Source organism: Lucilia sericata, unplaced genomic scaffold (assembly GCF_015586225.1).
Source record: "Lucilia sericata isolate MDLA Ls3-8-SP2 unplaced genomic scaffold, ASM1558622v1 Contig000345F_arrow, whole genome shotgun sequence".
NCBI lineage: Eukaryota > Metazoa > Arthropoda > Insecta > Diptera > Calliphoridae > Lucilia > Lucilia sericata.
The window spans coordinates 322,410-347,666 of NW_023994365.1; the positions used below are offsets into that span (position 1 = coordinate 322,410).

At 26.9% G+C, this 25,257-nt stretch overlaps 1 protein-coding gene across 2 annotated transcripts in view; it reads right to left on the reverse strand.

Moving 5' to 3' along the window:
* The window catches only part of LOC119603876 (protein CREBRF homolog), a 57,711-nt gene that overhangs the window by 25,980 nt on the left and 6,474 nt on the right, over positions 1–25,257 (reverse strand). Inside the window, exon 1 of one of the 2 annotated variants that reach the window (XM_037956137.1) lies at positions 13,820–14,065. The exons of the other annotated variant lie outside the window; for it this stretch is intronic. The gene's annotated coding sequence lies outside the window, so the exon portion shown is untranslated. Of the gene's footprint in view, positions 1–13,819; positions 14,066–25,257 lie in introns of those variants that run through there. 2 annotated transcript variants of the gene reach the window in all.

Consider the following 25,257-nt stretch of genomic DNA (forward strand, 5'->3'; position numbering starts at 1 on the left):
GCTTTTTAAGATAAGCTTTTAAATTTAGAAAAATATGAGTGAATGAGCTTTTTATGAATTTTATTTATAAAATATTTAAAAACTTTGTAGAAAATGTCAAGGTTTTCCTATGTTCGCAATTCAAAGCTGAAAGCTTTCTGGTTTAAAACCAATTTAAAGCTTAGAAAAATTTAAAAGAGCGATTTTCAGTTTCAAAAACTAAATTTACATAAAAAGCTTTTTCTGAAAAAGTTCAAGTTCTTAAATTTTTTTAAGTTATATAAACAAAGCATATTCAAACCATTTGTGGTTTACAAAAAGCTTTGCTTCTTCTTTCCTATACTTTGTTGCTTATTCAAGATAAAAGCTTGTAAAAATTTAAAGCTTTTTTTACTCAGATTTTAAAGCGAAATGCATGTGTTTAAAAATTTAAAGAAACGTCTGTTACCCGCCACCAATTATACTTTATAACCGAACACTGCCTTTCACATATTGTTTTCATTTTTTTATTATTATTATTTTTCCAAAACCTCAAAAATCCATTACAACAATTTGACAATTCGATTTCAAAACAAAAACCAAAACAAGTAAACAAAACTAAAATGCAAACAAAAAATAATTTCACAACAATTTTGCTAAATTACAAAAGCTTTCTCTTTAGCTTTTTTGTTTAGCAAATTTTGCTCTCTTTTTCTTTGATATTAAAACAGCAATTATTTAAGTCTATACTATAATTTATTAAATATTATATTTTGTTTATTGTGGTTCTTTAGAATTTCTTTGTTTAGGCAAAAAAAAAAGCTGTTAAGTGGGCTTTTGGCAAATGGCTGGAGGGGGGGTGGTTGCAAGAGGTTGTATTACTGCTGTTTGTTGTTATTGTTTTTATATTGTAAAACATGTGCCATAAAATTGTATTACAAAGATTCAATCTTTAGCTTTTAGAATAAGTAATAAAAACAACAACAACAAAACAGACGTAACAATTCTCATCTACGTAATCGTAACAGTCAATGGGTCATATATAGTCGAAATGATGTACATATTTGCATCAAAGTCTATTACATGAGGTTCTTGAGTTTTTTTTTCCCTCATCATTGCTGTTGTTATTGTTGCAATTTATTTATTTATTTTTATTTTGAAATTTGTTTTTATATAATGACTGTGTGTAAGTTTATTTATAAAATGTATTTATTATTTGTAAAGAGAGTGTAAATTATATGCATATTACATTGGCGCCATATTTCATTTACTTTGATTGAATTGTTGAAATTGTTTTCTTGTTAGTTTTGTTCTAACGAGGGCTGTTTAAGAAATTTTGAAAATTGATTATAAATTATAAGTAAAACTTTTAATAAAGTTAAGAAAATTGTTATCAAATCTAAGATATCAAACGATATATAATGTAGTTTTTCTTAGCTTAAAAGCTTTCTTAATATTTACTAAAAAGTATAGCCTATTTTAAGACTTTAACAATATAAATAAAAGCTTGAAAAAAAACGTTATATTTTAAAAAATTGTTTGTGTTTTATAAGTCCATTATAACAACCCTCGTATGTTCTTCACTTAAGTGGAATTTTTTTGCAAGTCACCGTGAAAAAAAACTAGGACAAAATATCTATGTTTTTGCAAAAGCTATTTATAAATTTAATTTGATTTTCTTTGCCGTTAGGAAAGTATTTTTAAAGATTTATCTCAAAATCTAAAACGAATAGATTTTAAATGGTACAGCAACTTTTCTATAGAAAAGACACTTGTTACAACAAGCAACTTTTCTATAGAAAAGCAACTTGTTATAACAAGCAACTGTAAAAAGCAACTTGTTGTAACAATCAACTTTTCTATAGAAAAGAAACTTGTTAAAACAAGCAACTTTTCTATAGAAAAGAAACTTATTAAAACAAGCAACTTTTCTATAGAAAAGAAACTTATTAAAACAAGCAACTTTTCTATAGAAAAGAAACTTATTAAAACAAGCAACTTTTCTATAGAAAAGAAACTTGTTAAAACAAGCAACTTTTCTATAGAAAAGAAACTTGTTAAAACAAGCAACTTCTCCATAGAAAAGCAACTTGTTGTAACAAGCAACTTTTCCATAGAAAAGAAACTTGCTGTAACAAGCAAGTTGGTTAACCAAGCAACTTTTCCATAGAAAAGCAACTTGTAGTAACAAGCAACTTTTCTATCCAAGCACCTTTTCTATAGAAAATTATTGGGTTCTCCCAGCCTATTTTCTATAGAAAACTAGTTGGTTTACCAAGCAACTTTTCTGGAGAAAAGTAGTTAGTTTACCAAGCAACTTTTCAATAGAAAAGTAGTTGGTTTACCAAGCAACTTTTCTATAGAAAAGTAGTTGGTTAACCAAGCAACTTTTCTATAGAAAAGTAGTTGGTTAACCAAGCAACTTTTCTATAGAAAAGTAGTTGGTTAACCAAGCAACTTTTCTATAGAAAAGTAGTTGGTTAACCAAGCAACTTTTCTATAGAAAAGTAGTTGGTTAACCAAGCAACTTTTCTATAGAAAAGTAGTTGGTTAACCAAGCAACTTTTCAATAGAAAAGTAGTTGCTTTACCAAGCAACTTTTCTATAGAAAAGTAGTTGGTTTACCAAGCAACTTTTCTATAGAAAAGTAGTTGTTTAACCAAACAACTTTTCTATAGAAAAGTAGTTGGTTTACCCAGCAACTTTTTTATAGAAAAGTAGTTGGTTTACCAAGCAACTTTTCTATAGAAATTAACTGTTAATCAAGTTTTTCTATATTTCTTATTGTAGAAAATTTTGTTTAATTTGTAGAAATTTATATTTTAATTTGTTGCAAAGAAATTTGGGTTTTTCTTCAAATCACACTTATTTTTATTATTTATGCAAAAAATTAACACAATTCTGTGAAATTTGAAAGAAAACTGGTATTTTTTTGTAAATTCCAAGAAATCTTTATAAAAGTTGTGATTTTTTTAACAATTTCAAATTGAATTTTATATGTATAAATAAACAAACAGCTGTTAAAATATTTAGACAAAATTAAAATCAAAATGCTCTCTCTCTCTAATAAGATCATTTGGGCCCAACAAATGAAATGATCAGCTGATAGGTTTTACGGACAAAGAGACATTTTTGAAGTTTACAAGACTTTAAGAAATATATTTAAAATTTTGTCAAGTTATTTATTATATAATGCTCATGATAAGCAATTTTTTATATTAAATTAAATTTTAATTTAATCTAATTTTTTTCACATTCAGTAGTCAAACAAAGACAAAGACTATCTGTCAGTTAGTCTATCTTTTGGGTTTTTTTTAACTTAATGTTTATTTAAGATAAGTTTACATTGTTTCTTAAACAATATTTAAAAAAAGCTTTTATAAGAACTTAAGCCAAAGAATAAATAAGAAATGAAACTGTTGTCAAAAGTACCTAAGTCTACTGTCATCCGGTACCTAACTCTAAGAATGTATTAGTAGAATTCTCAAGTCAACATAGTTGCAAAAAATAGTATTGAAAAATATTGAAAAAAAATTATTACATTTCAATTTATACTTTGAAAGGTTTCTTAAGATATTTTGCACATATTTTATCTATAAACAATTTATAAACACGTCTATTTGTTTTTTAATCTATAATATTGAAAAAATAAATTATTTATTTGAAATATCTTTTTCGTTTACCATACGAAAATTTACAACATTGTTTTTTTTAGTTTTAATTTCAAACAACAAAAAATCAATGTCAAAAAGCAAAAAATATTTTTTTTTCGTTTGTAAAAAATATATTATTTTCGGGCTATTAAATGTGTTTAAATTGTGCAAAAAAAATATAAAATATAATGTTAAGTGATAAAAAATATTTCAAAGTGCTATTATCCTCAAATTTTCGCGAAAAAGTTTTGAAGTTTGGAGAGAGAATAAAATTTTTACATATGTGTTGGATTTACACAGCACTCGTCTGTGAGAAGAGCGTAATGTTATTGTTGTAAAAAAATGACAGCGTTTCACTTCTTGTTTATTCTTTGACTTAAGCTGTTTCCTAGATTTGTTGTAAAAAAAGGCATTCATATGTTTAAATAATTGTAATCAAATAGTTATAACAATTTATAGTTTTTATGTTTGTAAAATAATATTTTAATTCCTCTCAGTTGTCGCTGGCCCCCTCTCAAAAGTCACGTGTTAATTGAAACTTTTTATAGAAAATAAAATAATAATAATAAATAAATGCTGATAACACTTAAGTCATTGAGAAAATATGAATAAAAAAAAGAAACACATTTTAGATGTCACGTTAGTACAAGTATTTATGGTGGCCCCACGCTTATAGAAATTAAAAATAAATACAATTAAACAAAACTGATAAATATTTATTTCGAAAACCACATTTTTTCGGTATAAAACTTCAAACAAAAAGTTCAAAAAACTTGATTTTTTTCCAAACCTCAAAATTTAGAAGGTTTAAGAGCTTTTTTCTATAAGTTTAACTTTAAAACCTCAAGAGTTCAGTGGAGTATTTTCATAATCAGTAAAAGCTTTTTCTATACCTCAATTTCATATATTACTCTAAAAGGACCCCCCATATCATTAAAACCAAAAAAGAAAAGGTCAAAACTTTGTTTCTTTTTTGATTCAAAATTTTAATGTTTTCATGTATTTGAAAATTAATTCAAATACAATTGACGTAGATCCTATTTAGCAGCGACATGACGTTAAAAATCGTATAATTATTCCCAGTTTTTTTATACATATTATTTTGTTCTTTTAGTTTTTCATATAAAATAATTTTTGCAAAATCGTTTTTGTGGATTTTTTTTCTTTTTCTCTCATTCAAATACAGATGATGATTGTCAATTGTTATTTTATTGCATCATTATACGAAGTACACACAATAAATTTGTGGGTCAATATAATATAAAACAAATGATAAGAAGTCGTTCGATTGTACATACAATGTGAACAAAAAGGAACCACAAGAAATGAAAAAAATACAAATTTAATCAAATACTGAAACATATAAATGCAAAAAAAAAAATACGTTAAACTTCAAAAGTTCTTTAAAAAAAGGAATAAGAAAAAGAAGCTTAAGCTACTTTTCTATAGAAAAGAAGCTTTTTAATTTTAAACAAGCAACTTTTCTATAAAGAAGCTTTTTAAACAAGCAGCATTTCTATAAAAAAGAAGCTTTTAAAACAAGTAACTTTCCTATAGAAAAGAAGCCTTTTAAACAAACAACTTTACTATAGAAAATAAGCTTTTTAAACAAGCAACTTTACTATAGAAAATAAGCTTTTTAAACAAGCAACTTTTCTACAGAAAAGAAGCTTTTTAATCAAGCAATATTTCTATAAAAAATAAGCTTTTTAAACAAGCAACATTTCTATAGAAAAGAAGCTTTTTAAACAAGCAAATTTACTATAGAAAAGAAGCTTGATAAACATGCAACTTTTCTATAGAAAATAAGCTTTTTATAGAAAAGTAGCTTGTTACAACAAACTTCTTTTCTATAGAAAAGTTGCTTGTTACAACAAGCTTCTTTTCTATAGAAAAGTTGCTTGTTACAACAAGCTTCTTTTCTATAGAAAAGTTGCTTGTTACAACAAGCTTCTTTTCTATAGAAAAGTTGCTTGTTACAACAAGCTTCTTTTCTAAAGAAAAGTTGCTTGTTACAACAAGCTTCTTTTCTATAGAAAAGTTGCTTGTTACAACAAGCTTCTTTTCTATAGAAAAGTTGCTTGTTACAACAAGCTTCTTTTCTATAGAAAAGTTGCTTGTTACAACAAGCTTCTTTTCTATAGAAAAGTTGCTTGTTACAACAAGCTTCTTTTCTATAGAAAAGTTGCTTGTTACAATAAGCTTCTTTTCTAAAGAAAAGTTGCTTGTTACTACTTCTTTTCTATAGAAAAGTTCCTTGTTACAAGCTTCTTTTCTATAGAAAAGTTGCTAGTTTAAAAAGCTTATTTTCTATAGAAAAGTTGCTTGTTTGAAAAAGCTTATTTTGTAAAGAAAAGTTGCTTGTTTAAAAAGCTTTTTTCTTTAGAAAAGTTGCTCGTTTAAAAAGCTTCTTTTCTTTAGAAAAGTTGCATGTTTAAAAAGCTTCTTTTCTTTAGAAAAGTTGCTTGTTTAAAAAGCTTCTTTTCCATAGAAAAGTTGCTTGTTTAAAAAGTTTCTTTTCTATAGAAACGTTGCTTGTTAAAAAGTTTTTTATCTATAGAAAGGTTGCTTGTTTGAATAGCTTTGTTTCTGTAGAAAAGCTGCTTGTTTAAATAGCTGCTTTTCTATAGAAAAGTTGCTTGTTTGAAGAGCTTGTTGTCCATAAAAAAGTTAATTGCTTAAAAAGCTTCTAAAATGTGCTTGTTTGAAAAGCTTTCTTTCTATACAAAAGTTGCTTGTTTAAAAAGCTTCTTTTCTATATATATATTCAAACTGTTGGATAAGTAATTTATTTTGAAACCCCCACATTAAGCTGTCATTTCATAGTTACATAAATTTCCTCTAAATTGTTACAGTTTTTTTTTTGGGAATTTTTTATAATAATTTTTGTATAACTCACTGAATAGAATATATAATAATAACAATAAAAATACCAATTTCAAATGAAATTTTAATCGGTCAATGGCTGTTATTGGCCTTGAATACTAAAATCAAACATACATAGAGAAAAATAAAATAAAACAGCAATTGAATCAATTTTTTTTTAATGAATATCTGTTTCTAGTATAACAATCTGTTTTTTTTTTATTGAATTTAAATTTTATTTTTAAGTAATTTATTTGAAAAAGAAAAAAAAGTAGCAGAAAACCCCATTTCGCACAACAAAGAGTTCAATTTGTAAGAAACTTAATTTCAAAACCATTTGATCATTAGATAGATCGTGTGTATATAAGTAGAATAAAATTTAAGCCAAAAAAAAAAATGTAAACAAACCAATACAAACTATATTGCCAATTTATTATTGTATTTAGGTATTTATCTATATAAAAATTTTAGTTCAACAAAATGTTTTCCTATTTCTTTTTTTTTTTTTTTTTTGTATTTATTTGTACATATTTTTTTTTTTTGTGGGTTTAAAAATGAGAAACATTGTAAATGTGTTAGCAAATGACGGGTAAAAAATTTAAAATTGTATATAAAAGATACTTTCAAAATATATAAAAAAAAAAAAGAAATACATATGGACATTTTATTTATTTATATATCTCTACTACCACCAGCGACGACGTCATCATCATTCTAAACTAAAGTTATTTAACATTTGTTTTTGGGTTTCTTTTTATATTCCTCTTTAACTGAGTTATCACAATATGTTTTATTTCACATGCTTTGTGTTTTTTATGGCGGATTAAAAGAATAGACAAAAAAGGTTTATTTTGTATTAGAATCATAGAAGTTTTAAAGCCAGCTTGCTAAACAGAAGTGAAGCTTGCTAAACAAGCAACTTTTCTATAGAAAACAAGCTTCACAAGCAAACAACTTTTCTATAGAAAAGAAACTTTCTAAACAAGCAACTTTTTATTGAAAAGAAGCTTGCCAACAAGCCAATCTTTCTCTAGAAAAGAAGCTTGCTAAACAAGCAACTTTTCTATAGAAAAGAAGCTTGTGTAGAAAGCAACTTTTCTTGTTGTAACTATTGACTAGACTATAGACTAGACTATAGACTAGACTATAGACTAGACTATAGACTAGACTATAGGACCTTAGGACTATAGACTAGACTAGACTATAGATAGACTATAGACTAGACTAGACTAATAGACTCGACTATAGGACTAGACTATAGACTAGACTATAGACTAGACTATAGACTAGACTATAGACTAGACTATAGACTAGACTATAGACTAGACTATAGACTAGACTATAGACTAGACTATAGACTAGACTATAGACTAGACTATAGACTAGACTATAGACTAGACTATAGACTAGACTATAGACTAGACTATAGACTAGACTATAGACTAGACTATAGACTAGACTATAGACTAGACTATAGACTAGACTATAGACTAGACTATAGACTAGACTATAGACTAGACTATAGACTAGACTATAGACTAGACTATAGACTAGACTATAGACTAGACTATAGACTAGACTATAGACTAGACTATAGACTAGACTATAGACTAGACTATAGACTAGACTATAGACTAGACTATAGACTAGACTATAGACTAGACTATAGACTAGACTATAGACTAGACTATAGACCAGACTATAGACTAGACTATAGACTAGACTATAGACTAGACTATAGACTAGACTATAGACTTGACTATAGTCTAGTCTATAGACTAGACTATAGACTAGACTATAGAGTAGTCTATAGACTAGACTATAGACTAGACTACAGACTAGACTATAGACTAGACTACAGACTAGACTATAGAATAGACTATAGACTAGACTATAGACTAGACTACAGACTAGACTATAGACTAGACTATAGACTAGACTATAGACTAGACTATAGACTACACTATAGACTAAACTATAGACTAGACTATAGACTAGACTATAGACTAAACTATAGACTAGACTATAGACTAGACTATAGACTAGACTATAGACTAGACTATAGACTAGACTATAGACTAGACTATAGACTAGACTATAGACTAGACTATAGACTAGACTATAGACTAGACTATAGACTAGACTATAGACTAGACTATAGACTAGACTATAGACTAGACTATAGACTAGACTATAGACTAGACTATAGACTAGACTATAGACTAGACTATAGACTAGACTATAGACTAGACTATAGACTAGACTATAGACTAGACTATAGACTAGACTATAGACTAGACTATAGACTAGACTATAGACTAGACTATAGACTAGACTATAGACTAGACTAGATAGACTATAGACTAGATATAGACTAGACTATAGACTAGACTATAGACTAGACTAAAGACTAGACTATAGACTGGACTTTTCTATAGAAAAGAAGCTTATCAATTTTATAATTTCTAGGCTATCAAATCGAGTTGTTCTAGTAATCTAATAAATAACATTGAAAAATTTTGTTTATAATCTCAAGTAATCTAGTGTAATCGAGAAATTTTATCAGCAGATCTCCTTGACTATTAAATAACAATAATAAAATATATATTGCGAATTTTGAAGTATTTTTCGAGATAATGCCACACCAATTACAAAAAGTAGGTTGAACTATTTTTGATATCTCTATGTTATTGTTTATGTTTTTTTTTTTTTTTTCACATTTTTCAGCAACCCACTCATATGTCATGAACCAATAAATTTTAGATTTTGACAAAATAAATATTTCAGGGTGATAAGATAGGAATAATAAAAATTAAAAAAAAAATATTCCTACTTTTTTAGCAGATAAATTATTTAAGGTAAAAAAGAAAAAATGTATTATATATTTTTACCATAACAATGGAAAAATATTGCATAAATTTTAATAATATTTTTTAAAAATATAAAAAAAATTGTTTGACAATTTACTCACAAAAAAAGTAATAATTATTTAAGTGTAATGTCTAGACATTGCAAAAAAATATATTTTTATTTAATGTGTTTGCTATAAATTATGTCTCATATTATTAGACTTTCAAGAGGTTTTGTAAAGACATAAACAATAACAATTGCAGCACTTTAAGACTAGTACAACCATAAATAATAGAGAGAGAGAGAGAGAGGGTTCAAAGGACCATCATTAGCCGCACATTAAGCAGCAAGAGAAAAGGAAGAGGCAGACAATTTAAAGATTAATAATTTAATTATTTTCCCTAAAAGTGACAAAATCTTATTGAAATTATTGAGAATTTTTTTGTTTAAAAAAAAATTACTATAAATATTCTAATTATAAAAATTCATAAATTATCAAGTGGTTTTGTAATAAAAAGAAAACTTGACATGAATGTTTAACAAAAAAAAAAAAAAAAAAAAAAAAAAAACAGCCAATAATGTTCAATAGACAATTTTATGATTATGGTTTTAATTAAAAATATTTACAATGTTTTTTTTTTTCAAATGGTAAAAATTTAAACCACAAATCGTCTATAAAATGTCAAATATAGAACTTGAAAGTTTCTTTGATCAGTAAAGTGATGTCATCGTTAAGTGAAGAATATATAAAATTAAACATTATTTATTATTAAAAATAATAATAATAATAATTTTTTACACATGTTATTGTTGTCTTTGTTAAGAAGAAGAAAATCAATTCAAGAAACAGATTTCAATAATAGAAATATTATTTTATAATTGAAAGTTTTGTTATTGAAATTTTCCATAACTTTTCTATAGAAAAGTTTAAATATTGATAAATTTTCTATAGAAAATTTCAAATATCGATAACTTTTTTACATAAAAGTTCAAATATCGATAACTTTTCTACAAAAGTTAAAATATCGATAACTTTTTTACAGAATAGTTCAAATATCGATAATTTTTTTTAGAGAAAAGTTCAAATATCGATAACTTTACTAGAGAAAATATCTATATATGTTTTCTATAGAAAAGTTAAAATATCGATAACTTTTCTACAGAAAAGTACAAATATCGACAAAAGACAAAAGTCAAGTTATTGATAACTTTTCTCAAGTTATCGATGACTTTTCAATAGAAAAGTCAAGTTATCGATAACTTGACTTTTCTATAGGAAAGTTATCGAAAAGTCAAGTTATCGATAACTTTTCTATAAAAAACACAAGTTAACAAAAACTTTTCAATAAAATAGTTTATATATCGATAACTTTTCTATTAAAAAGTTCAAATATCGATAACTTTTCTATAGAAAAGTCAAGTTATATATAACTTTTCTATAGAAAAGTCAAGTTTTCGATATCTTTTCTATAGAAAAGTCAAGTTTCCGATATCTTTTCTATAGAAAAGTCAAGTTATCGATAATTTTTCTATAGAAATGTCAAGTTATCGATAACTTTTCTATAGAAAAGTCAAGTTATCGATAACTTTTCTATAGAAAAGTCAAGTTATCGATAACTTTTCTATATACAAGTCAAGTTATCGACAACTTTTCTATAAAAAACACAAGTTAACAAAAACTTTTCAATATAATAGTTTATATATCGATAACTTTTCTATAGAAAAGTCAAGTTTTCGATAATTTTTCTATAGAAAAGTCAAGTTATCGATAACTTTTCTATAGAAAAGTCAAGTTATCGATAACTTTTCTATAGAAAAGTCAAGTTATCGATAACTTTTCTATAGAAAAGTCAAGTTATCGATAACTTTTCTATAGAAAAGTCAAGTTATCGATAACTTTTCTATAGAAAAGTCAAGTTATCGATAACTTTTCTATAGAAAAGTCAAGTTATCGATAACTTTTCAATAGAATAGTTTATATATCGATAACTTTTCTATTAAAAAGTTCAAATATCGATAACTTTTCTATAGAAAAGTCAAGTTATATATAACTTTTCTATAGAAAAGTCAAGTTTTCGATACCTTTTCTATAGAAAAGTCAAGTTTTTGATATCTTTTCTATAGAAAAGTCAATTTATCGATAATTTTTCTATAGAAAAGTCAAGTTATCGATAACTTTTCTATATACAAGTCAAGTTATCGACAACTTTTCTATAGAAAACTCAAGTTATGGATAACTTTTCTATAGAAAAGTCAAGTTATCGATAACTTTTCTATAGAAAAGTTAAGTTATCGATAACTTTTCTATAGAAAAGTCAAGTTATCGATAACTTTTCTATAGAAAAGTCAAGTTATCGATAACTTTTCTATAGAAAAGTCAAGTTATCGATAACTTTTCTATAGAAAAGTCAAGTTATCGATAACTTTTCTATAGAAAAGTCAAGTTATCGATAACTTTTCTATAGAAAAGTCAAGTTATCGATAACTTTTCTATAGAAAAGTCAAGTTATCGATAACTTTTCTATAGAAAAGTTAAGTTATCGATAACTTTTCTATAGAAAAGTCAAGTTATCGATATTTTTTCTATAGAAAAGTCAAGTTATCGACAACTTTTCTATAGAAAAGTCAAGTTATCGATAACTTTTCTATATACAAGTCAAGTTATCGACAACTTTTCTATAGAAAACTCAAGTTACTGACAACTTTTCTATGCAAGAGCTAAGTTATCGATAACTTTTCTATAGAAAAATCAAGTTATCGATAATTATTCAATAGAAAACTAAAGTTAACGATAACTTTTCTATAGAAAAGTCATGTTATCGATAACTTTTCTATAGAAAAGTCATGTTATCGATAACTTTTCCATAGAAAAGTCAAGTTAACGATAACTTTTCTATAGAAAAGTCATGTTATCGATAACTTTTCTATAGAAAAGTCATGTTATCGATAACTTTTCTATAGAAAAGTCATGTTATCGATAACTTTTCTATAGAAAAGTCATGTTATCGATAACTTTTCTATAGAAAAGTCATGTTATCGATAACTTTTCCATAGAAAAGTCAAGTTATCGATAACTTTTCTATAGAAAAGTCAAGTTATCGATAACTTTTCTATAGAAAAGTCAAGTTATCGATAACTTTTCTATAGAAAAGTCAAGTTATCGATAACTTTTCTATAGAAAAGTCAAGTTATCGATAACTTTTCTATAGAAAAGTCAAGTTATCGATAACTTTTCTATAGAAAAGTTAAGTTATCGATAACTTTTCTATAGAAAAGTCAAGTTATCGATAACTTTTCTAAAGAAAAGTCATGTTATCGATAACTTTTCTATAGAAAAGTCAAGTTATCGATAACTTTTCTATATACAAGTCAAGTTATCGACAACTTTTCTATAGAAAACTCAAGTTACTGACAACTTTTCTATGCAAGAGCTAAGTTATCGATAACTTTTCTATAGAAAAATCAAGTTATCGATAATTATTCAATAGAAAACTAAAGTTAACGATAACTTTTCTATAGAAAAGTCATGTTATCGATAACTTTTCTATAGAAAAGTCATGTTATCGATAACTTTTCCATAGAAAAGTCAAGTTAACGATAACTTTTCTATAGAAAAGTCATGTTATCGATAACTTTTCTATAGAAAAGTCATGTTATCGATAACTTTTCTATAGAAAAGTCATGTTATCGATAACTTTTCTATAGAAAAGTCATGTTATCGATAACTTTTCTATAGAAAAGTCATGTTATCGATAACTTTTCTATAGAAAAGTCATGTTATCGATAACTTTTCCATAGAAAAGTCAAGTTATCGATAACTTTTCTATAGAAAAGTCAAGTTATCGATAACTTTTCTATAGAAAAGTCAAGTTATCGATAACTTTTCTATAGAAAAGTCAAGTTATCGATAACTTTTCTATAGAAAAGTCAAGTTATCGATAACTTTTCTATAGAAAAGTCAAGTTATCGATAACTTTTCTAAAGAAAAGTCATGTTATCGATAACTTTTCTATAGAAAATTACAGTGATCGATAATTTTCGGTAGAAAACTCAAGTTTTATAGATTTTAATAATTTTCTCTTTCAGTTTGTCTCATCTTTTTGTCACTAACTGTATGTTTAGCTGTCATTTTTGAAATACTCCTCCAAAATTATGAAACAAAAAACAAAAGATTCTAAAGAATTTTTAAGTTAGATAATCAAAATGACAAAACCATAACAAAAAAACATTTTGTTATTTATAGAATTAATATAAAATATTGAAAGAAACTTGTTATTTTTGTTTGTTTGACAAACACACTCCCAAAAATGCCTCCCCTACAGAAAAAAGAATTAAGAAAAATGATAAATGTTCTACTCTTAACATTTTTTGTTGGTTCGTATGGGTTTAAAAAATAAACGAGAAAACAATTTACTATATTTCTCAAGATTTTTGATGTTTGAAATAAAAATGATTTCAAATTTAGTGTAAAAATTTAAAATTTCTTTACTAACCTTTGAAAAAAAGTTGATGTAAATAATATCGTCAAAATTTAACCCCTAAAGGTGTAAAGGATTTCCAAGTTGCGGCAAACTCCTGTTTTTTATAGTTTAAATTTCAAATTAATTTCACAATAAATTTTTTGTTTATGAAAAAGGTAAACAAATCTGTTTCAGAGTTTTAAGTTGCAAATAAATTTATAACATTTTTTTATAATAATTTGTTTTTAAGTTGTTGTTTTTACACTTAATATATTTTGTTATTAAAATAAATATTTATTTAATAATATTGTTGTTTAATTTATTATTTTATTAAATGTTTTTTTTTTTTATTATTATTATTTTACCACCGCTGTGTATTTATTATTATTGTTGTTGTTATATTTTTGTTAAACTTCTATGCTAATTGAATTGAACAAAATAAAAAGAAGCAGAAAAACATGGTTTTTATTATTGATGATTGTTGTTTTTGTTGCTGTTTATTTGTATCACACATTCACTCGCTCATACTTAAACACAGAATGCGAGAAAGAGCGAGCATGTGGGAATGAGAGAGAGAGAAAGAGTAAATATCATGTGTAGGTATGAATATTTGATTTGTATTGTTCGTTCAGGTATCACGAAATCATTGCGTGTCAAAACGATTAATTTTTATTAAACAAATACATTCACAACACACACACACACTTAACTACAATAATTCTATACTCTACTCTACTAACTCTCTATTCACTAGTCACTCTCTAAACCACTCACTTTGCTGTTTTTGTTGTGGTGATCGTTGTGTTTGTTTGTATGTTAATTTGTTTGTGTGTTGTTTTTGTATAAGAATTTTTAAAATAATTATTATTCAAATTAAAACAAGAAAAACATTTTTAAATTATTTTAATTAATTGTAGCAAAAAAAAATAAATAAATTAGAAAAAAATTGTGATTTTCTTAAGTGGATTTGTTGTTTTTTTTTGTTAAGTGTGAACTAGTGTTAAATTTATTTATACGGAAAATTAAAATTAATAACAATTAATGTTTTTGTTGTTATCATTATTAATGCATTTTGCTTTGACATAATTCTCAACTGTTAATGAACTTTGAATTTTTAATCGGAAACTACAAAAATAATACAACAAAGAATAAATTAACTTTTAAAAACTATAATTTGACAAAGAATTTTTTTTGCAGAAAACGATAATTTTTGAAAATTTTTATAGAAAAATTAATAATAACTGAAGATTTCTATAAACAAATTTTTGACATTTGAAATATTTTTATAAAAATTATGTTTTTATAAACAATTTTTTAATAAAAATGTAGAGAATATAGAAAATTTCTTTAGAAAAGTGGTCGATAGTTGAAGTTTCCTATTGAAAAGTTATCGATAACTTGACTTTCCTATAGAAAAGTTATCGATAACTTGGATTTTCTATAGTAAAATGATCGATAACTTGACTTCTTAAAAGAAAAGTTATCGATATCATGACTTTTCTATTGAACAGTTATCGATAACTTGACTTTTTTATAGAAAAGTTATCGATAACTTGACTTTTCTATAGAAAAGTTATTGATAACTTGACTTTTCTATAGAAAAGTTATCGATAACTTGACTTTTCTATAGAAAAGTTATCGATAACTTGACCTTTATATAGAAAAGTTATCGATAACTTGACCTTTATATAGAAAAGTTATCGATAACTTGACTTTTCTATAGAAAAGTTATCGATAACTTGACTTATCTTTAGAAAAGTTATCGATAACTTGGCTTATCTTTAGAAAAGTTATCGATAACTTGACTTTTCTATAGAAAAGTTATCGATAACTTGACTTTTCTATGGAAAAGTTATCGATAACTTGACTTTCAAATAGAAATGTTATCGATAACTTGACTTTTCTATAGAAAAGTTATCGATAACTTGACTTTTTTATAGAAAAGTTATCGATAACTTGACTTTTCTATAGAAAAGTTATTGATAACTTGACTTTTCTATAGAAAAGTTATCGATAACTTGACTTTTCTATAGAAAAGTTATCGATAACTTGACCTTTATATAGAAAAGTTATCGATAACTTGACTTTTCTATTGAAAAGTTATCGTTAACTTGACTTTTTTATAGAAAAGTTATCGATAACTTGACTTTTATATAGAAAAGTTATCGATAACTTGACTTTTCTATAGAAAAGTTATCGATAACTTGACTTTTCTATAGAAAAGTTATCGATAACTTGACTTTTCTATAGAAAATTTATCGATAACTTGACTTTTCTATAGAAAAGTTATCGATAACTTGACTTTTCTATAGAAAAGTTATCGATAACTTGGCTTTTCTATATGGAAAAGTTATCGATAACTTGACTTTTCTATAGAAAAGTTATCGATAACTTGACTTTTCTATAGAATAGTTATCGATAACATGACTTTTCTATAGAAAAGTTATTGATATTATGGCTTTTCTATTGAAAAGTTGTCGATATTATGGCTTTTCTATCGAAAAGTTATCGATATTATAGCTTTTCTATAGAAAATTTATCGATAGTATGGCTTTTCTATAGAAAAGTTATCGATAATATGGCTTTTCTATAGAAAAATTATCGATAGTATGGCTTTTCTATAGAAAAGTTATCGATATCTTGACTTTTCCATAGGAAAGTTATCGATATTATGGCTTTTCTATAGAAAAGTTATCGATATTATGGATTTTATATAGAAAAGTTATCGATATCTTGACTTTTCCATAGAAAAGTTATAGATACTTTAACTTTTCTATAGAAAAGTTATCGATTTTATCGATAACTTAACTTTTCAAAATAAAAGTTATCGACATTTTGACTTTTCTTTAGAAAAGTTATCGATATCTGAACTTTTCTTTAACGATAACTTTACCTTTCAGTAGAAAAGTTATTAATAGTTGAAGTTTTCATAGATATTTTATCAATAATTGAACTTTTCTTAAAAAACGAATCGATAACTTTAGAAAACCTTTTTTACTTCCTTGATTTTAAAGCAATTTTTTCTCTGTTATAGAACACTGTATTTAATATTGTTAATAAAATCAAATATTTTATGATAATTCATGCGGCACACGATGCCATTCAAAAATTTCGTTAGTAGATTCGACCTTGAAATGATAAATATTTTAAAGCACAAGATTTTTTAAACATATTGGAAATCTTATAAATTGTATTATTTTCTACAAACTCTCTCTCTCTCTACACCTTAAACTCTCCAAAAAAAACCCCCTAAATAACTTTAGTTAATTAGCAGCTGTTTAGATTAGCAAAAAAAAAAAACATTAAGAAATGGTGTAATTGTGGTGATGACAACAATTAAGTAACTAACACTCGCATACACACACAAATATAAGTGATACAAAGAGTAGAAGAGTGTTTGTGATAGAGTGTGAGCAAGAGAGTTGGGGAGTGATGACCGTTACAATTTGATTTGTTTTTATCGCAAGAAGAGTATTTTAATTTAATTCATTTCATTTAATTAAGTTGTTCTTGTTGTTGCTAATGTTTTCTATTATTTCTTTGACATTTTTACATACCTTCACGCATACAAATAGACATACATACACACACACAATTCTAAAACAAAGTCTCTAAACAAAACTATAAACAGTGACAAAAAAAATAGGGGGAGGGAGACAAATTATTTGTTTTTGTTTTCTTTTTTTTTCGTTTTTGAATGGCCGTTGTTGTTATTGTTTTTTGTATATATTTTTAGTATTTTAAAATGTAAATAAATTATGTAAATTAATTTTTTAGTTTTAAAAAAACTACATTTTGTTGTTGTTTTTTGTTAACACAAATCATAACACAATTTCTCAAAATATAATTTGTATTTTTTTATAGTTTAATTTTTTTTCGAAAAAAAAAACTGGTTCGAGCAAACCAGCTTCAAAATTTTTTATGACAAATTTATGTTAATTTAGATTTTTTTCTCTTTAAACACTTTAAAATTGTTTCAAAAACTCTAAATAACGCAATTTTTGTTTGAAAATAATTTAAACATATGTTTTCTACACTTTTTAAATAAAATTTATAAATAACACTTTGGCCAGTATTTAAGCTTTTAATCTTACACTTGTTATTGTAACATTTTTATTAACAGCGGTCGTTTTTTTAATAGTTTTTTAATTTAAATTTCTTTAAATTTAAAAATTAAATTCTTTTTTAAATTTAATCTATAAATTTATTTAAATTTATTTTTAGTTCTTTTGTATTATAACACTTTTAAAAGTTCACTCTATTTGTTTTATGAATTCTATTTAAAATTTCTTAATTTTTCCGCATTAAAAAAATAACGTTCTTGACCGTTTGATAAAAATTTTTACAATAATCATACGTCCCCACTAACCAATATGTATAGGCGGCCATTTATTTGCTGTTTTTAAATAACAAACACACTCTCTTTCTCTACCTCTCTCGCGTACTTTTGCTCTTTTATTTATTATGTTACTCTCTAGATGTTTCGAAAAAAGCTTTTTTTCTTTGTTTTGTATATAATTTCTATATAGTATATCACTCTCTGTTTATTTATATATTTTTTTGGGATTTTTTTAACAACAACAATTATGTATTATTTACTATCTGTTCCAGGTTCTTGGGTTCTATGTCTCCCTCTTTAATAGCCCCTTTAAAAGTTCTTTGTGTGGTTTTACTATAATATAAAAACAACAATCGCGTATAGAAAAAGAAAATATAGCAAAGCTCAGCTGTTTTAGAGTGTGCGCTTTTTAATACGAGGGTAAAATCAGAAAATTTAGAAAAATTTTTTGTATATGCATATAAAGAATGATGATGACTTTTTTATACGAAAAAGTTATTGGTCACTTGACTTTTCTTAGTAAAGTTACCGATAACTTCACTTTTCTAGTTCACTAGAACTAGAACTGAACTAGAACTGAACTAGAACTGAACTGGAACTGAACTAGAACTGAACTAGAACTGAACTAGAACTGAACTAGAACTGAACTAGAACTGAACTAGAACTGAACTAGAACTGAACTAGAACTGAACTAGAACTGAACTAGAACTAAACTAGAACTGAACTAGAACTGAACTAGAACTGAACTAGAACTGAACTGGAACTGAATTAGAAAAATTATCGAAAACTTGGCTTTTTTATAGAAAAGTTGTCGATAACTTGACTTTTCTATAGAAAAGTTATCGATGACTCGACTTTTATATAGAAAAGTTTTCGTTAACTTGACTTTTCTATATAAAAGTCGAGTCATCGATAACTTTTCTATAGAAAAGTCAAGTTATCGACAACTTTTCTATAAAAAAGCCAAGTTTTCGATAATTTTTCTAATTCAGTTCCAGTTCAGTTCTAGTTCAGTTCTAGTTCAGTTCTAGTTCAGTTCTAGTTTAGTTCTAGTTCAGTTCTAGTTCAGTTCTAGTTCAGTTCTAGTTCAGTTCTAGTTCAGTTCTAGTTCAGTTCTAGTTCAGTTCTAGTTCAGTTCTAGTTCAGTTCTAGTTCAGTTCTAGTTCAGTTCTAGTTCAGTTCTAGTTCAGTTCTAGTTCAGTTCTAGTTCAGTTCTATTTCAGTTCTAGTTCAGTTCTAGTTCAGTTCTAGTTCAGTAGTTCTAGTTCAGTTCTAGTTCAGTTCTAGTTCAGTTCTAGTTCAGTTCTAGTTCAGTTCTAGTTCGTTCTAGTTCAGTTCTAGTTCAGTTCTAGTTCAGTTCTAGTTTCATAGTCAGGTACTAGACTTACAGAATTGGAACTAGACGGAACTAGAACTTGAACTAGAACTGAACTAGAACTGAACTAGAACTGAACTAGAACGAACTAGAACTGAACTAGAACTGAACTATGAACTGAACTAGAACTGAACTAGAACTGAACTAGAACTGAACTAGAACTGAACTAGAACTGAACTAGAACTGAACTAGACTAGAACTGACAGAACTGAAACTAGAACTGAACTAGAACTGAACTAGAACTGAACTAGAACTGAACTAGAACTGACTAGAATGAACTAGAACTGAACTAGAACTGAACTAAGAACTGAACTAGAACTGAACTAGAACTGAACTAGAACTGAACTAGAACTGAACTAGAACTGAACTAGAACTGAACTAGAACTGAACTAGAACTGAACTAGAACTGAACTAGAACTGAACTAGAACTGAACTAGAACTGAACTAGAACTGAACTAGAACTGAACTAGAACTGAACTAGAACTGAACTAGAACTGAACTAGAACTGAACTAGAACTGAACTAGAACTGAACTAGAACTGAACTAGAACTGAACTAGAACTGAACTAGAACTAACTAGAACTAACTAGAACTGAACTAGAACTGAACTAGAACTGAACTAGAACTGAACTGGAACTGAATTAGAAAAATTATCGAAAACTTGGCTTTTTTATAGAAAAGTTGTCGATAACTTGACTTTTCTATAGAAAAGTTATCGATGACTCGACTTTTATATAGAAAAGTTTTCGTTAACTTGACTTTTCTATAGAAAAGTTTTCGTTAACTTGACTTTTCTACAGAAATGTTATCGATAACATGACTTTTCTATAGAAAAGTTATCGATAAACATGACTTTTCTATAGAAAAGTTATCGATAACTGGACTTTTCTATAGAAAAGTTATCGATAACTGGACTTTTCTATAGAAAAGTTATCGATAACTGGACTTTTCTATAGAAAAGTTATCGATAACTGGACTTTTCTATAGAAAAGTTATAGATAACTTGACTTTTCTATAGAAAAATTATAGATAACATGACTTTTCTATAGAAAAGTTATAGGTTACTGGACTTTTCTACAGAAAAGTTATCGATAACTTGATATTTCTATAGAAAAGTTGTCCATAACTTGATATTTCAGTAGAAAAGTTGTAGATAACTTGAGAAGTTATTGATATTTGAACTTTTCTATCGACAAGTTATGGATATTTGAACTTTTCTATAGAAAAGTTATCGATATTTAAACTTTTCTATAGAAAAGTTATCGATATTTGAACTTTTCTATAGAAAAGTTATCGATATTTGAACTTTTCTACAGATAAGTTATCAATATTTAAACTTTTCTACAGATAAGTTATCGATATTTAAACTTTTCTTTAAAATAGTTATCGATGTTTACACTTTTCTTTAGAATAGTTATCGGTAAAAAAAATACAAATAACTTGACGTTTTTATAGAAAAGTAATTGATATCTTGAAAAAAGTCAACTAAATTCATAATTTTTCCACCCACCCTCGCATTTCCCTGCTAATTTTTCATATAAACAACACTTTATTAAATTAAACTTGTAGTCTCTTCATTTGCTCACAAACAAACATACATACTTTGTTTAGCACTTCCTATTACCCCTCCGAAGAAAAAGCATTCTCGTTAGTTTTTACTATTTTGTTTTGTTTTCAAAATTCGCTAATAAATTAAATAAATAAAAACACAGTTACACACACACTCATAGATAGTGGGATAGACAGCCATATTATAATCAAATATTCAACACATGTTTTTTTTTCGTCTTTGTTTATTTCCTTTCCTTCCGCTCGTTGTGTGTTTTTCTTTGCAAAATGGCTTTTTATCTCCTGTATCTCTCTGTAAGACTCTCCCGTTATGTGTTGTTTAGTGATGTGTTTACATCACGCTATTTGTTTTGTAAAACTTCCTTTGTTTAAGTTTCTGTCCGACTCTCTTGGTATTTAGAATTATAAGCCGAAAGTAGAGAGAAAAACAAAACAAACAAAAAATATGGCAAAACTTAATAATAATGATGGGTGAGAGGAGGGGGAGTGTAAAAGGGGATGTGGGTGAGTGTGTAAGTTTTTCTCATATATTGTGTGGGTGGGTGTTTTTTTAACTCCCCCATTTGTAGGGAAAAAATGTAAACAACATGTTTTTCACACACATTCACTTACACACTCAGTTTTACGCTCTCTGTTTATGTTTGTATTTAAACGCTTTTGCTGCTTCTTCTTATGTGTATACATATGTACATGTTTTTGTTGTTATTAATAAGTGGTGATGACTTTTTCTTGTTGTTAAAAATGTGTGTTTGTGCTTTTTTACTTCTTTATTTATTTCTTCTAGATTTGAGGGTGGAAAATCGAAAAATTGTGGAATTTTTTTTTTTTGGTTTTCTTTAAAAAAAAAAAAAAAACAAAAAAACTGCTTTGTGCCAAAGAATTTTAATATTATTGTTTTGTTACTGACAGTACAGTTACGTTTAAATGAAAATTGACATACATTTACCATTAATATAATTCATTTAATAGATGGGTGTGTGTGTGTGTAGTGAAAATCAACAGGATGACATACCAATTACCAGGAAAAATAAAAGAAAAATAACAAAGAAACAACATTTTTATAATTTCAGAAAAATTACAAACTTTTCCTTTTGCTCTCTATGGAAAAAGAAAAATTCATGGTCATGAAAAATCAAATTTAACAAGTTCAATGAACATTTTTCAAAATTACAAGACAAAAGAAGGCGTGTTGAATGGTAGGCAGTCAATGATTTGCCAAAAACCGGAAATATTTAAAAGATAAAATTTAAAATTACAAAACCAAATAATATCACCACAAAAACCGCAATTATGTACATTGCCACCAAAAAAAAGCCATTGAAATTTTTAAAATCATGTAAACTATTTGAAATATTTAAAATTTTTTAAAATAATTTTGTAGTTCAAGTACAAAAATTACTGTACTTTACCTCATTTATGTTGCAATTAAATTATGACATTTTATATACATTTTGTATGTCGTCTGCCTGTCATTGTTTGCCATAAAAATAATTCTTTATGGAAATTAAGAACATTAGAATATGTATAAATTATTTATAAAATATAAAATGTTCAAGCATATTTTTAGCATTTTTATTATCAACTGTAAGTATTTTTCAAAATTTAGTATAACATGTAATAAAAGTTGTTGAGAAAATTTTGTTCACAGTCTTTTATTATAGGATTTTACTGTATTGTAAAATATTATTTATAAACTTAGATCATAAAATTTTCAAGGACTTCTTAGCTATTTGTCGTACGTACATAGATTTATACTTAGATGGTGCGTTGTTAACATCGATTTTCTTTGTTTAAATTTTATGTATTTTTTAAGATAAAATGACTACATGGAAAAATTACAGATAAAATCTGGACTTCAGTGAACAAAATTTAATTTTTCAATAGAAAAATCACATGTTTAGTTCAGTTGTGATTCAACATTCTTTAAATTTTTATTCAATTCACTTCAAATTCCGATTCTGTTTTGGTTCAGTTCTAGTTTAGTCCAGTTCAGATCTAGTTCAGTTCTAGTCCAGTTCTAGTTCAGTTCTAGTTCAGTTCTAGTTCAGTTCTAGTTCAGTTCTAGTTCAGTTCTAGTTCAGTTCTAGTTCAGTTCTTGTTCAGTTCTAGTTCTAGTTCAGTTCTAGTTCAGTTCTAGTTCAATTCTAGTTCAGTTCTAGTTCAGTTCTAGTTCAGTTCTAGTTAAGTTCTAGTTCAGTTCTAGTTCTGTTCTAGTTCTGTTCTAGTTCAGTTCTAGTTCAGTTCTAGTTCTGTTCTAGTTCTGTTCTAGTTCTGTTGTAGTTCTGATGTAGTTCTGTTGTAGTTCTGTTGTAGTTCTGTTCTAGTTCTGTTCTAGTTCTGCTCTAGTTCTGTTGTAGTTCTGTTGTAGTTCTGTTGTAGTTCTGTTGTAGTTCTGTTCTAGTTCTGTTCTAGTTCTGTTCTAGTTCTGTTCTAGTTCTGTTCTAGTTCTGTTCTAGTTCTGTTCTAGTTCTGTTCTAGTTCTGTTCTAGTTCTGTTCTAGTTCTGTTCTAGTTCTGTTCTAGTTCTGTTCTAGTTCTGTTCTAGTTCTGTCCTAGTTCTGTTCTAGTTCAGTTCTAGTTCTGTTCTAGTTCTGTTCTAGTTCTGTTCTAGTTCTGTTCTAGTTCTGTTCTAGTTCTGTTCTAGTTCTGTTCTAGTTCAGTTCTAGTTCTGTTCTAGTTCTGTTCTAGTTCTGTTCTAGTTCTGTTCTAGTTCTGTTCTAGTTCTGTTCTAGTTCAGTTCTAGTTCTGTTCTAGTTCTGTTCTAGTTCTGTTCTAGTTCTGTTCTAGTTCTGTTCTAGTTCTGTTCTAGTTCTGTTCTAGTTCTGTTCTAGTTCTGTTCTAGTTCTGTTCTAGTTCTGTTCTAGTTCTGTTCTAGTTCTGTTCTAGTTCAGTTCTAGTTCTGTTCTAGTTCTGTTCTAGTTCTGTTCTAGTTCTGTTCTAGTTCTGTTCTAGTTCTGTTCTAGTTCAGTTCTAGTTCTGTTCTAGTTCTGTTCTAGTTCAGTTCTAGTTCAGTTCTAGTTCTGTTCTAGTTCTGTTCTAGTTCTGTTCTAGTTCTGTTCTAGTTCTGTTGTAGTTCTGTTGTAGTTCTGTTGTAGTTCTGTTGTAGTTCTGTTCTAGGTTTGTTCTAGTTCTGTTCTAGTTCTGTTCTAGTTCTGTTCTAGTTCTGTTCTAGTTCTGTTCTAGTTCTGTTCTAGTTCTGTTCTAGTTCTGTTCTAGTTCTGTTCTAGTTCTGTTCTAGTTCTGTTCTAGTTCTGTTCTAGTTCTGTTCTAGTTCTGTTCTAGTTCTGTTCTAGTTCTGTTCTAGTTCTGTTCTAGTTCTGTTCTAGTTCTGTTCTAGTTCTGTTCTAGTTCTGTTCTAGTTCTAGTTCTGTCTAGTTCTGTTCTAGTTCTGTTCTAGTTCTGTTCTAGTTCTGTTCTAGTTCTGTAGTTCTAGTTCTGTTTCTAGTTCTGTTCTAGTCTGTTCTAGTTCTGTTCTTCTAGTTCTGTTCTAGTAGTTCTAGTTCTCTTCTAAGTCTGTTCTAGTTCTGTTCTAGTTCTGTTTCTAGTTCTAGTTCTGTTCTAGTTCTAGTTCTGTTCTAGTTCTGTTCTAGTTCTGTTCTAGTTCTGTTCTAGTTCTGTTCTAGTTCTGTTCTAGTTCAGTTCTAGTTCAGTTCTAGTTCTGTTCTAGTTCTGTTCTAGTTCTGTTCTAGTTCTGTTCTAGTTCTGTTCTAGTTCTGTTCTAGTTCTGTTCTAGTTCTGTTCTAGTTCTGTTCTAGTTCTAGTTCTGTTCTAGTTCTAGTTCTAGTTCTGTTCTAGTTCTGTTCTAGTTCTGTTCTAGTTTTGTTCTAGTTTTGTTCTAGTTCTGTTCTAGTTCTGTTCTAGTTCTGTTCTAGTTCTGTTCTAGTTCTGTTCTAGTTCTGTTCTAGTTCTGTTCTAGTTCTGTTCTAGTTCTGTTCTAGTTCTGTTCTAGTTCTGTTCTAGTTCTGTTCTAGTTCTGTTCTAGTTCTGTTCTAGTTCTGTTCTAGTTCTGTTCTAGTTCTGTTCTAGTTCTGTTCTAGTTCTGTTCTAGTTCTGTTCTAGTTCTGTTCTAGTTCTGTTCTAGTTCTGTTCTAGTTCTGTTCTAGTTCTGTTCTAGTTCTGTTCTAGTTCTGTTCTAGTTCTGTTCTAGTTCTGTTCTAGTTCTGTTCTAGTTCTGTTCTAGTTCTGTTCTA